At 45.2% G+C, this 14,036-nt stretch overlaps 1 protein-coding gene across 2 annotated transcripts in view; it reads left to right on the top strand.

Moving 5' to 3' along the window:
- The window catches only part of LOC126469658 (leucine zipper putative tumor suppressor 2), a 1,134,623-nt gene that overhangs the window by 672,005 nt on the left and 448,582 nt on the right, over positions 1-14,036 (top strand). The gene's annotated exons all lie outside the window — the stretch shown is intronic.

The raw sequence follows: 14,036 nt of genomic DNA, 5'->3' as shown, positions 1-14,036 counted from the left end.
GCTTCTACATGCGAACCCGCTAACCGTGTCGGATTTGTTACCGACAGCAGTGAAAGATCGTCCCTGCTTGGTTCGGATATTTTATGGAGGCGGTAAGGCCACCCACGTGAGCAAGCCTCTCTGCAAGTAAGTGATAGATCCCTGTATTGAAAGTAATTTGTAGTTCTTAGGAAGTCTTGCGATACTGATTTAACTTCCGTGCTGCTTCATTTACCGATGTTGTTGTTGTTGTGGTCTTCAGCCCTGAGACTGGTTTGATGCAGCTCTCCATGCTACTCTATCCTGTGCAAGCTTTTTGATCTCCCAGTACTTACTGCAACCTACATCCTTATGAATCTGCTTAGTGTATTCATCTCTTGGTCTTCCTATACGATTTTTACCCTCCACGCTGCCCTCGAAGGCTAAATTTGTGATACCTTGATGCCTCAGAACATGTCCTACCAACCGGTCCCTTCTTCTTGTCAAGTTGTGCCACAAACTCCTCTTTTCCTCAATTCTATTCAATACCTCCTCATAGTTATGTGATCTACCCATCTAATCTTCAGCATTCTTCTGTAGCACCACATTTCGAAAGCATCTACTCTCTTCTTGTCCACACTATTTATCATCCATGTTTCACTTCCATACATGGCTACACTCCATAGAAATACTTTCAGAAACTACTACCTGACTTAAATCTATACTCGATGTTAACAAATTTCTCTTCTTCAGAAACTATTTTCTTGCCATTGCCAGTCTACATTTTATATCCTCTCTACTTCGACAATCGTCAGTTATTTTGCTCCCCAAATAGCAAAACTCCTGTACTACTTTAGGTGTCTCATTTCCTAATCTAATTCCCTCAGCATCACCCTACTTAATTCGACTACATTCCATTATCCTCGTTTTGCTTTTGTTGATGAGACAGTGTCCATTCCGTTCAACTGCTCTTCCAAGTCCTTTGCTCTCTCTGACAGAATTACAATGTCATCGGCGAACCTCAAAGTTTTTATTTCTTCTCCATGGATTTTAATACCTATTCCGAATTTTTCTTTTGTTTCCTTGACTGCTTGCTCAATATACAGATTGAATAACATCGGGGAGAGGCTACAACCCTGTCTCACTCTCTTCCCAACCACTGCTTCCCTTTATGCCCCTCGACTCTTATAACTGCCATCTCGTTTCTGTACAAATTGTAAATAGCCTTTCGCTCCCTGTATTTTACCCCTGCCACAGTTGGCAGAAATATCTCGATTTTGATATTTGTAAAAATATAAACGCGTTTTGACCCCACGGCCCCCCCCCCCCCCCCTTGGCCACGGCCGTGCCCTCCTCGACTGTCCGGAGCCCAGCGCAGGAAGCAGAGGGGAGAACGGTCACGCTCTCCGTGGCCGCTGACCGGAAAGCCGTATTCCACGCTTCGCGCTGCACCGCCGCTGCTGGCCTCTCTGATTTCACGGAGCGTGCTTCCAAAGCAGACCGATGTGCTGTTTATTTCTCCAATTACCCGCGGATAACTTAGAAGGCCGGCAAATGCCGTCCATCAGAAAGCGGCCGGGAACGTGCTGCGTTGAAGCACACTTCCACGACCGCACAGCTTATGAAGAATTATGGTCTGGTCGCGACTCCCTCTTAAACCCCGTCCCCTCTCCTCCACAACCCAGCAACATCCTCACAGCTTTATACGAGGGTGGTTCAATAAATAATAATGCCTCAGAGCGTATTTATTATAAAGAGGTGTTTTTTTCTTTTTACGTCAACACTGGGCAGGCCAAACCATTTCATGAATGTTGTTGTCCACAAACCACTGCGTCAAAGATGCTGCTTCATGGTGGGATGCATTATCATGCTGGTGCAACCATCGTCTAGGGACTGTTCCTCTATTGAACGCAGTACACATTGGTGTAAAATTTGTTCATATTCCTCCGCGTTTACCGTTTTGTTAAACAGAAAGGGGGACCATGCCGTAATCGCGTTATACCGTAACATCACCCCCTCCGCACTCCACTGTTGGCACTACACATGACAGCCGAAAGCGTTCTTCAGGAATTCGTCAAACTTAAGCACTTCCATCGAATTGCTACAAGGCATCATCCCAGATCAGCACTGAGTACAGAGTCCGCCCCAAGTAGTTGGCATGGTAGCTCACTGTGTTTGGTCAGAGGGTTACCTGCCCTCTGTAATAAAAAAACAGAGTTAATCGATCAACGACGAACTAAAACGGGTGTCTTTTCTCCGCTCAGGGACCGGGTGTTGTGTTCTCCTAATCATCATCTTGTCATCCCCATCGACGCGCAAGTCGCCGAAGTGGCGTCATATCGAAAGACTTGCACCCGGCGAGCGGTCTACCCGACGGGAGGCCCTCGTCACACGACATTTATTTACTGACTACAGAAATCTGTGATGCTCGACCATTGTACCCTGTACTTTTTAACATCTGACATACAGTTATTGTGTTATCTGTGGAACTCATGACTGCTTCCTTCTGCTGACGTCATGTGATTTTTTACAGGCATGATCCAAAATGCTCGACTGTCGGAGTCTGTCAGTACATGTGGTTTATCTGTGGTTTTTCCGTCGTGTTTCCACCTCAAAATCATATTACTAACAGCTGACTTGGGGAACTTCACAAGGGTTGAAATATCTCTGATGGTTTTGTTACTCGCGTGACATCCAGTCGACACTAGTCCACGTTCGAAGTCGACCAACGCTCGCGATCAATCCATTCTGCTGTTACTTCATGACAGTGCATCTGTCTACCATACTAACTGGTAGCAGTGGATCGGGGCCTCTTAAAACAAGAAACTGCTGCAACAGCCTCTCTATTGCCTTAATTTCGCACTATGACTGCCCTCAAATTGACTACAGTAGCAGAAAACTGAGAGAGTTGAAACAATATTTCTCACAACATTCCACCTCATTCACCTGATTTGGTACGGCACCTATTTAAAAATATTATTTGGCAGAGGTAGAAATAAAGATATTTGAATGAGAATTTTCTGCACTACGCACGCTATCCACCTGGTTTAGCACTGCATATGCCCGGAAATGTGCTTCGTCAGTGGGGAAACTGAGCGACTTTTGAAAAGAGCGTTGGCTCACCGCCCTGTTTATCTGATTTGGCATGATATCTGCTCACGAATATGTTTGACACCGAGAAAATTGATTTTCCTGAAACAAGAATTTGTTCTAACATCCACTCTCTTCACCTAATATGGCACTGCACTTGCATACAAATGTGCTTCAGTAGGAAAACTGACGCGCGTGGGGTAGCCGCGCGGTCTAAGGGCGCCTTGTCACGGTCCATATGGCTCCCCCCGTCGGAGGTTCGAATCCCCCCTCGGGCATGGCTGTGGGTGTTGTCCATAGCGTAAGTTAGTTTAAGTTAGACTAAGCAGTGTGTAGGCTTAGGGGCCGATGACCTCAACAGCTTGGTCCATTACCACAAATTTCCAAATTTCCTAGGAAAACTGAACGTCTTGAAAAAAGAAAAAAAGAAAGATTGTTGCAACGTCCACATTATTCATATATTTTGGCCCCTACGTCATCCACCTGTTGTACCAGCTAAAAAAGTGTGGGGGGAAAAAACGCTATCACCCAAGGATACCTGCTGTAGATGTGTGTTTTTAGAGCCCTTGAAGAATCACAATTTAGGGATGGAATCTACTCATTGTCAGCGGACGAATGATGGGCAAGGGTAATGGTGTAAAACGACAGCTAAAATATTTCTCACAAAAGTATGACTATGTCAGTCTTTGATGAAATTGTCCGTGACTTGAGTGGGGTATTGATGGTGATGTTTGGCGCCTTTTATACAATTCATATAACCAAGAAAGAGAATTCATAATTACCGTACTCCAAGTGTTCTGTAGGTAATATGTGTGTTAATTGTTTGCTATGCAGCACAAGAATATGGTTGGAATGACTTCAAGCCATACGCATAAACCGGGAACTCTATCGTTTTTTCCTACAGTTATCGTTTTTCGGTGATCTTTTGGTGTATTACGGATATTACGTGACATAAAGTGCATGTACGTGCTCTTTGATATTTTGTTGCTGTCACAAGTCAATTGTTGGAACGCTCGACATGAAAAATCAGTGGAACGAAGGCGAATCGTCATATCATAAAGTGTGTTCCCGCAAGAAACGGGTGATGGCCTGAATAAACATTGCTTAAAGCGACAGTCTATTTAAGGATGAATTATTTTAATTCTTGTACACACGGAGTTTCTTGCAATTCCCGCAGCGTATAAAACGGAATTATTGTAATAAGTGTGAGGCAGCAAGGCTGCTGCTCCTATCACTCCTCACGGCATCATTTGCTGAAGTTCATTCGAGTCAACGTCATCGGTCGATCTGAAGGTGCGTTTACACTACGATTTGTATCGGCACATGTATGAGATACATGTATATGCGACTTTGCGACATGTATCGCGACTTGTATGAGTTGACAAGTATCAACCTCATACATGTATGAGCGTGCGTTTACACTGGTTGATATGTATCACTGTGCGATAGCTTCCGACGACGATTTGGAAGTTTTCACATTTTTATGTGCTGATACACTTGCTCTTTTGGAAGATGATAAGAAGAAAAGGCGGAGGAAGCGTAGATGGTGGCACAGAGAGTTTCTCGCGAATTAACGCTAGAGGATGGTGCATATTTTAGAAATTATGTTAGGATGAGTATGGAGGATTTCCGCGGTTTGTTATCACTTTTGGCTCCTCTTGTGTCCAAAACCAACACAAACTTTCGGGAAGCGATTCCACCAGAGGATCAGTTGGCAGTAACAATCCGTTTTTTAGCCACTGGGGATTCCTCGTAAAACGAAGATTTCATGACAAAACATTTGCATTGTCGCGCGATAGCTAATGCCAACGTCTCACACACGATTGTCGGCATCCGTTGTCAACATTATCACGCGAGGCCGCCGGAATAACAGCAAAACATTGATATACGTGCCAGATGCATGAAAAAATTATATAATGTATTACATACTCTGATATATATAAAACTTTTACCTTCACTTATTGGGATAAAAGTTGCACAATGGCCTCTCAAACACGAAGAATAATGTTGCATATGGCACTTTTTGGTATTCTATGCAGATACATTAACGTCGAAACGACAGTCGGCACCTTCAAAACTCAAACAGCCGCCAAAGAGCCTGGTACTACGCATACGCTAATCGTCGAAATAAGCGGCAGTCGACAAGGCGACAGGAAATGATAGTACTGCGCATGCGCGAGTTCTTCAAATGTCGCTCATACATGTCGCGTATATGGCCAAAAAGCGATATACAAAATGTATACGCGACATGTATGAGCTCGAGGGTCCGCATACAAGTTCCGTGAATTTTTGTATGAGGTGATGTATCGCGACATGTCAAATTGACATGTCGCTCATACATGTCGCGATACATGTATCCCAGTATAAACGTACCTTTACATTATGGTCACAGTTTCTGCCTCAATAACTGAAGAAAGTAGAAGTTGCAAAGAAAAGTCGTGGATGCAGATCTGAAATGTAGGAACATTAATACGTATAGAGGTTTATCTGTGAAACAAAACAGTGAAATTATGAAACATAATGGTTGTGAATACAATATAAGAAATGGACTTCAGTCTTCCGTCTTTGAGGCACCTACAGTAACGGCAATCAAGAACCACGTCTTTCCCACGTCTTGCCGAACTAGAAAGCAATGGTGCGAAAGCTTTGGTATAAGGCTGTTTGAGTGTGAAATTTGACCACTAAAGTGCACACTACAGTAGGTGAAAAAAATAAAATTAACTTCGAAACAGTAACACCGAAAGGGATAAAAATGTATGTAGCGAATTGTGCGCTACCCTCCAGTAACAGATGCGACACGCAGATAGGGCTTATTCATCTGCATTGTTCGTATTGTTATTAGAAGACGCAAAGTTGTCTGCCATACAAAATGAGACAACTGAACACCCCAGACAACACAACACGGTTGAATTTCTGCAGAACTAACAAAGAACAAAATAAGAATAAAGTGAAAGACACGATCGTCTTAGTTTTCAACAGATGTTGTCTCACTCGGCCTAAACATGGCAGGTCACGGCCCACTCCGCCAGATAATACCGCCTCACACAAAATGTCTGAGAAACGGCCCACAAAATTACACGATATCCTCCCTCTCCCTGAACTACACAATGTGACGTCAGGTCACAGCTGACGCTATTCGTAAAGAAATTTTTTGTTGTAAAGTTATTGACCTCGGATGACGTTGACCCAAGCACGATATGCCTTTTAAAACATTGCACGCATAGGTTTGATGTTGGCTTACCAGTGTTACAAACGTCTCATAGCAGCAATAAAAGAACGGGACTTGATGTCGCATTTCTAAAGGTCAATAGGCACTGTAAAGCACGACTTCTTGTAACGCATTATTCTAATTTATAAGTAAATACTATCCTAATTTCCTGTTGCAATTTGCATTGATTACCAGTAACTCAAACTGGAGGTTGTGTTCTTCACAGCCGAAACGTAATATGCAGGAACTGCGCGGGAGCCATAGTTGTCTTTATCCGGTATCAACGATTTGCAATACTGCCACAGTGTTTCCATATCCACGCCACACTGTTCACAGCAGGACATCAACTTAGCTAAAACGTATTTTTAAGAATTCTAACATGCCCAAGACGTAATTTTAAAAACACTTGCTCTGTGTCCCGTACCTTTGTAAAGGCAGTTTAAAAACGCATGTAATTCATAATAAGCTCAATGACACACAGATAATATTTAAAGGAATGTACCTTGATCTGCGACACTGGACACTTCTAAATGTCCACAAAACTGCAATAACAGCTATTTGGAAAAAAAATCTGCCAAACAGACATAAAAGTAGAAAAATGCTAAGCAGTGAAAAAGTTCCACAATCGAAGAACAGATTATCAAATCACGAAGAATGAAAACCAGTTACTAATTAGGCTACAATAGCGTAATTCTTATCTATTGGTTGTATAGTCTAGAGGAAACAGAACCCGCCTGGGCAGCCAACAACATTTACCCGCAACTTCGGGGATTCTGCGAGGTGTGTCAGTCCCAGACCGAATTAACGACGAGGGCTGATGAGCTTCGCCTCAGATAACGCTACGAATATATTTAGAAAACGTTCTGAAATTGAACATGAGATCCCAGAGAAGAGTGCTGGTGTCAGGAAGCACACCAAGCACCAGCTGCTACTAACATTGCCAAAACCCATAAAAGTTTATCCGTCTAGTTCACGCTTGAGAAACAGGTAATGAATTTGCATGTAAGTTACGCAAACGACTCATACTCAGGAATCCATACGTATTATAAACAAGTGTGTGTTTTCCCTATCTCCTCCTAAACAATTTCACCGATCCATAAAATTTCGGGCGTGCAGCCGCATAAATTCAGCTTCCTTTTCTAATATTTCGTCTGATTACCGTCCAGCCATCTTCTGAGTGAGCCGAGGACGGAGCAAGTACGGGAGCGTAAATCACCTCGGCTCACTCAGAAGATGGCTGGACGGTATTCAGCCGAAATATTAGAAGAAGAAGAAGAAGAAGAAGGAAAATAAAAAGAAGAAGAGCTGTATTTATGTGACTGCACACCGAAATTTTATGGAACAGTCTTTACGCCGCGAAAAGATGAAGAACACTGCACCGATCCCATCATACTTGTACGGCACATGGTTCAAGAGGTATGACATCATAAACACTGAGAAGATTTAAAAAATGACGCATCATGCATGAAGATTTAATACGTTTATTCTTCACTACGAAAGCAACCCTTCAAGCCGGCCGCTGTGACCGAGCAGTTCTAGGCGCTTCAGTCTGGAACCGCGCTGCTGCTACGGTCGCAGGTTCGAATCCTGCCTCGGGCATGGATGTGTGTGATGTCCTTAGGTTAGTTAGCTTTAAGTAGTTCTCAGTCTAGGGGACTGATGACCTCAGATGTCAAGTCCCGTAGTGCTCAGAGCCATTCGAACCATCTGAGCAACCCTGCAGTCTAGTCAACTGAAGGACACCTCTGATACCTCGCAACGCTTTTGACAGCTTTCAACTGCAAAGCGCAAACGGCTGTAGGCGTAAACAGTAGCTATCTACAGAGCTTTGAAAAGATGTTGCCATAGAGGATTACAAAATCGCGTTGTAACCTCGCAAACAGTTGCGCCTAGCGTACAGCAATACCATGTTTCGTAATTTGGATACTGTACTTATACATCTGTATATTATGTTTTTTCCTTTGTACGACTGTTTCATAATTTCAGAGGTGCTACACTACGAACACAGTTAACTTTTTGTTTTAGTTTCTGATAGCATATTGTCAAAGTTAATATCCGGACAATTCCGGGTTGCAGCTAGTAAACTTAATAAATTACGAAATATAATACAATACCAATAATGGCGTGTATTTACCTTATACTTTGGGAAATAGTAGGTCAAACAAGCATTTTAGCATCTGAAAATCAAAGCTGTTGCGTGGATAGTGCGTCTTCATTTTACAAATACACTCCTGGAAATTGAAATAAGAACACCGTGAATTCATTGTCCCAGGAAGGGGAAACTTTATTGACACATTCCTGGGGTCAGATACATCACATGATCACACTGACAGAACCACTTGCACATAGACACAGGCAACAGAGCATGCACAATGTCGGCACTAGTACAGTGTATATCCACCTTTCGCAGCAATGCACGCTGCTATTCTCCCATGGAGACGATTGTAGAGATGCTGGATGTAGTCCTGTGGAACGGCTTGCCATGCCATTTCCACCTGGCGCCTCAGTTGGACCAGCGTTCGTGCTGGACGTGCAGACCGCGTGAGACGACGCTTCATCCAGTCCCAAACATGCTCAATGGGGGACAGATCCGGAGATCTTGCTGGCCAGGGTAGTTGACTTACACCTTCTAGAGCACGTTGGGTGGCACGGGATACATGCGGACGTGCATTGTCCTGTTGGAACAGCAAGTTCCCTTGCCGGTCTAGGAATGGTAGAACGATGGGTTCGATGACGGTTTGGATGTACCGTGCACTATTCAGTGTCCCCTCGACGATCACCAGTGGTGTACGGCCAGTGTAGGAGATCGCTCCCCACACCATGATGCCGGGTGTTGGCCCTGTGTGCCTCGGTCGTATGCAGTCCTGATTGTGGCGCTCACCTGCACGGCGCCAAACACGCATACGACCATCATTGGCACCAAGGCACAAGCGACTCTCATCGCTGAAGACGACACGTCTCCATTCGTCCCTCCATTCACGCCTGTCGCGACACCACTGGAAGGGGCTGCACGATGTTGGGGCGTGAGCGGAAGACGGCCTAACGGTGTGCGGGACCGTAGCCCAGCTTCATGGAGACGGTTGCGAATGGTCCTCGCCGATACCCCAGGAGCAACAGTGTCCCTAATTTGCTCGGAAGTGGCGGTGCGGTCCCCTACGGCACTGCGTAGGATCCTACGGTCTTGGCGTGCATTCGTGCGTCGCTGCGGTCCGGTCCCAGGTCGACGGGCACGTGCACCTTCCGCCGACCACTGGCGACAACATCGATGTACTGTGGAGACCTCACGCCCCACGTGTTGAGCAATTCGGCGGTACGTCCACCCGGCCTCCCGCATGCCCACTATACGCCCTCGCTCAAAGTCCGTCAACTGCACATACGGTTCACGTCCACGCTGTCGCGGCATGCTACCAGTGTTAAAGACTGCGATGGAGCTCCGTATGCCACGGCAAACTGGCTGACACTGACGGCGGCGGTGCACAAATGCTGCGCAGCTAGCGCCATTCGACGGCCAACACCGCGGTTCCTGGTGTGTCCGCTGTGCCGTGCGTGTGATCATTGCTTGTACAGCCCTCTCGCAGTGTCCGGAGCAAGTATGGTGGGTCTGACACACCGGGGTCAATGTGTTCTTTTTTCCATTTCCAGGAGTGTATTTAGTGAACGGTAATGTACCGTCATTCAGCGATTTATGTTCGCAGTATTCCACTGTAGTTTTTAAGCATAATTAGGTACAGAAAATGAGTAATCCCAAATGAATATTTAGGTAATTTGTACTAATTTTAACTCAACGGTTGACAATTGCCATCTTTGAGGTTTTCTCTACGCGTTGCTTCTTGATGTCGGACGGAACGTCGGATGCGTTTAAAGATTCCACTAAACGACTGATTGAAATTAGAATTATATTAATACCTTCAGCTGCAGACGGACGTTGATATATACCAACGGGGACAGGTGAAAATGTGTGTCCCGACCGGGACTCGAACCTGGGATCTCCTGCTTCCATGGCAGATGCTATATCTATCTGAGCCACCGAGGGCACAGAGGATAGTCGACTGCAGGGACTATCTCGCGCACGCCTCCCGCGAGACCTACATTCTCACCTTGTACCATATGTCGACAAACTACATTCGTAATGTCCTACCCCAACACACTCAATACTCGTGAAAGACATTCGTACCAAGTCCCGTAAGAGTTCGGGGAATGTGTGTGCATCCGCACAGAAGAAGGTCAAGGCCGGTATTGCCAGAACTATATACTTATATGGATATGGTGGCTGTTCTTTTAGACATGTACGCCGGTGGTGGTCATGGAAGGCGCCATAACGGCTTTTCAATACGTGAATGCTATCCTCCGACCGATAGTGCAACCATATAGGCAGCATATTGGCGAGGCATTCGTCTTCATGAACGACAATTCGCGCACCTATCGTGCACATCATGTGAATGACTTCCTTCAGGATAACGACATCGCTCGACTACAGTGACCAGCATGTTCTTCAGAAATGAACCCTATCGAACATGCCTGGGATAGATTGAAAATGACTACGTATGGACGACTGACCCTACCAACCACTCTGAGGGATCTACGCTGAATCGCCGTTGAGGAGTGGGGCAATCTGGACCAACAGTGCCTTGATGAAATTGTGGATAGTATGCCACAATGAATACAGGCATGCATCAATGCAAGAGGACGTGCAGCTGAGTATTAGAGGTACCGGTGAGTACAGGAGACTGGACCACTACCTCTGATGGTTCGCTTTATGTTGGTACAAAATGCAATGTGTAGTTTTCATGAGCAGTAAAAAGGGCGGAAGTGATGTTTATATTGATCTCTATTCCAATTTTCTGTAGAGGTTCCAGAACTCTCGGAACTGAGGTGATGCAAAACTGTTTTTGATGTGTGTATTTGCGACGCAAAGCAGCAAGGCCTACATCGAAGCTGTTGCGAACTCCCAGCTTCAGCAGAGGCATTACAAACGATCCTTTGATACTTCCTTGAACGACGCTGTGGAAGATTTTCTCCCCGTCTCCAATAATATCGGTGTCGACATGACATTATACTCTATCATTTCATTTTTACATCTTATAGGTATCTCATCTGGCCCTGAAGCCTTTCCGCAACTAAGCCATTGTAGCTGCGTTTCAATTCCGCGAACGGTTATCTCAGTATCTGCCATTTTCGTAAGGTTCGACGGTCCCTATCCATCAGTACATGAGATCTGCCTGGTTTAGCAGTGCTTGTTCCTTCGCGTTTCCTGTCCACAATCGCTTCACTAACAGCCGATGTGGGCAGCTTGAGAAGGGTTGAAATTTCTGCAATGGATTTGTTAATGAAGTGACATCCAATGACTAGTCCACGTTCGAAGACACTGAGCTGTGCTGACCGATTCATTCTGCTGTTAATGATTCTATGCTGACGACGCAATACTCTCGGTTCCTTTCACACTGGAACCGGCCGGAGTGGCCGAGCGGTTAAAGGCGCTACAGTCTGGAACCGCACGACCGCTGCGGTCGCAGGTTCGAATCCTGCCTCGGGCATGGATGTGTGTGATGTCCTTAGGTTAGTTAGGTTTAAGTTCTAGGGGACTTATGACCTCAGCAGTTGAGTCCCATAGTGCTCAGAGCCATTTGAACCATTTTTTCACACTGGAGGATCCACCGCTGGCGACATATAGCCGTCTATTCCGCATTACGTAGGAGTGTCCGCATGCTTTTGATCGGATAGTGTGTACGAGTACATACAATAACAATTTTAATGGTACTATTATTACTATTCGTTTCGATGGAGCCAGATTATCGCTGCTATATATAGCGACATTGATGGTCGTATGACTTTCATTCCCTTTTGACCTTCTTTTAGCAGTTCATTCCTTCACATTCTCCGCCAGTTCTATGTTATTTATGATGAAAAATGTCGCAGTTCAGAGTGTCTTTTATGTGATCTGTGTCAATTTTACATTGCAGTTTATACTTCCATATTCTAGTTTGCGCTCACAGAAATAATAATTATAATAATAATACTACTTGTTTTCAGAATGTCTTTTCCTTTAAATGAAGGGAGAAAGCGGTAGGTCGATGGGGAATTTAGCATTACAAGAAAAAAATTTATTTCTTGCTCAAATGAAGTGTTCCGAGTTTTTAAACACGCCCGTCTCGCTGTCCGTACCCTCTCTCTGACGTCGTAATAAGTAATTTCGATGTTTGTTTCCTTGTTTTAAAAGCCTTGCTTGCTTTCTACACTGCGCAACAGAATTAAAGGATCACTTTTTCGTGACTCCGTAATTGATTTCCATTCCGACGTTTAAGTTTGAAATTTCGTCCAAAGGGGTCTACTACCTTCCTCAGTAACGGCGCAAAAGTGTGGCGCCCTGCGACGTCACCCTCGGGCTCGACAACAGCAAGCTGTCGACACGTGGGAGAAAAGGGTCAAAGCTCAGAAGTTCCTGCCACGTGCAAAGCAGGTTAATGAGGTGACATTGGCACCAAATTTCACCAAAATTATGTCCAGCGCCACCGTGAACGTATCACACAACGGGACGGTCGCCACAGCCCCTCTTACCCAAATTTGACCTCTTCTATTGACGCCTCTGCGATGGAGGTCAGGACTTCAACGCAAAACGTTGAAATCACGCGGATTTCTTATGGGTGCTCGAGATGTTAGACACACGGAAACGGAAAGGCCTCGCCCGCTGGCATAAAGGACGTCAATGAAACCATCCTTTTCCTTTGGACATTGATTTCCACACATTACGTGGTCGCAAACAGCAGTTCGCAATGCTGCGAGCAAAAGGAAGACGTTCTTCGCAACCTTTGGCACTATTGACACCTCCTGGGTGATTCAAACCTTCTTGACGGGCATCATTTGGGCTGCAGCCTTATTCAGTGTTATCTCACCCTGTGAAATGGAGCGCGACAGCAATTGTTGCTCTACTACACAAGGTGGCTGGGCTAGGACCGTTCAAAACCATTCAAAGAAAGCTAAAGATGATCTGGAGCAGAAAAGTGTCCGTACGCTTTTTCAGTGCTCCTGTTTCACGCCCTTCTGTAGAGCGATCACGGAGGGGAGCGACATTGACAAATGCGTGAACAAAACAGCAAAGGGTCCCTGTAAGATACCCAGTTCGGTAAAACCATCGGTGGCATCCGCCCACGTTTATTGACAATTTTAAAGATGTACCTTTCCAGAGAAAACATGCAAAATGCTCTTGACCCCTTGCAGATAGGCAACTAATGTCACACCTTCGACCAGTTGGCTGTCTGCAGACATGTAGGAATATATATAATAAGATTAATACTGTCAGTACTTGTCTGGCTGCTGCTGGGGTTGATCAAAAATGTACTACGAGTCTTCCATTTTAGGTTGTAAGCAAGTGGCCTGCCAAATATGAGCCGAATCGGTTGGCTGTGTCTGAGGCTTTCCCTGTGATAGGTGGCCTTTGCGCCCCAGAGTGTGGTTAGCGGTTATCGCCAAAAAAGTCGACAACTGCTGCTGTGTCGTAACTGATCAGTTTTCGGATACCTCAAACAGAATAAAACAAACGACAGTATTATAATAATAAAGTTATTAAACATTGTACCGCTGTTTGAAGGTAAGGATGTATACTACCTTAAGAAAAAAAGTCTTTTCGCAGCGAGAAAACCAAATGTCGGAAAATTGACTCACGTTCCGTTACACAAGCCGTCGTGTACTTTCATCCGAGGCCAATCTGTAGCTCCGCGGTCTAAGGCGCTGCAGTCATGGACTGTGCGGCTGGTCCCGGCGGAGGTTCGTCCCTCGGGTGTGT

Source organism: Schistocerca serialis, chromosome 1, assembly GCF_023864345.2.
Source record: "Schistocerca serialis cubense isolate TAMUIC-IGC-003099 chromosome 1, iqSchSeri2.2, whole genome shotgun sequence".
Lineage (NCBI taxonomy): Eukaryota > Metazoa > Arthropoda > Insecta > Orthoptera > Acrididae > Schistocerca > Schistocerca serialis.
The sequence above is the reverse complement of the archived record's forward strand: the minus strand, read 5'-3'. Positions and strand labels throughout refer to the sequence as shown.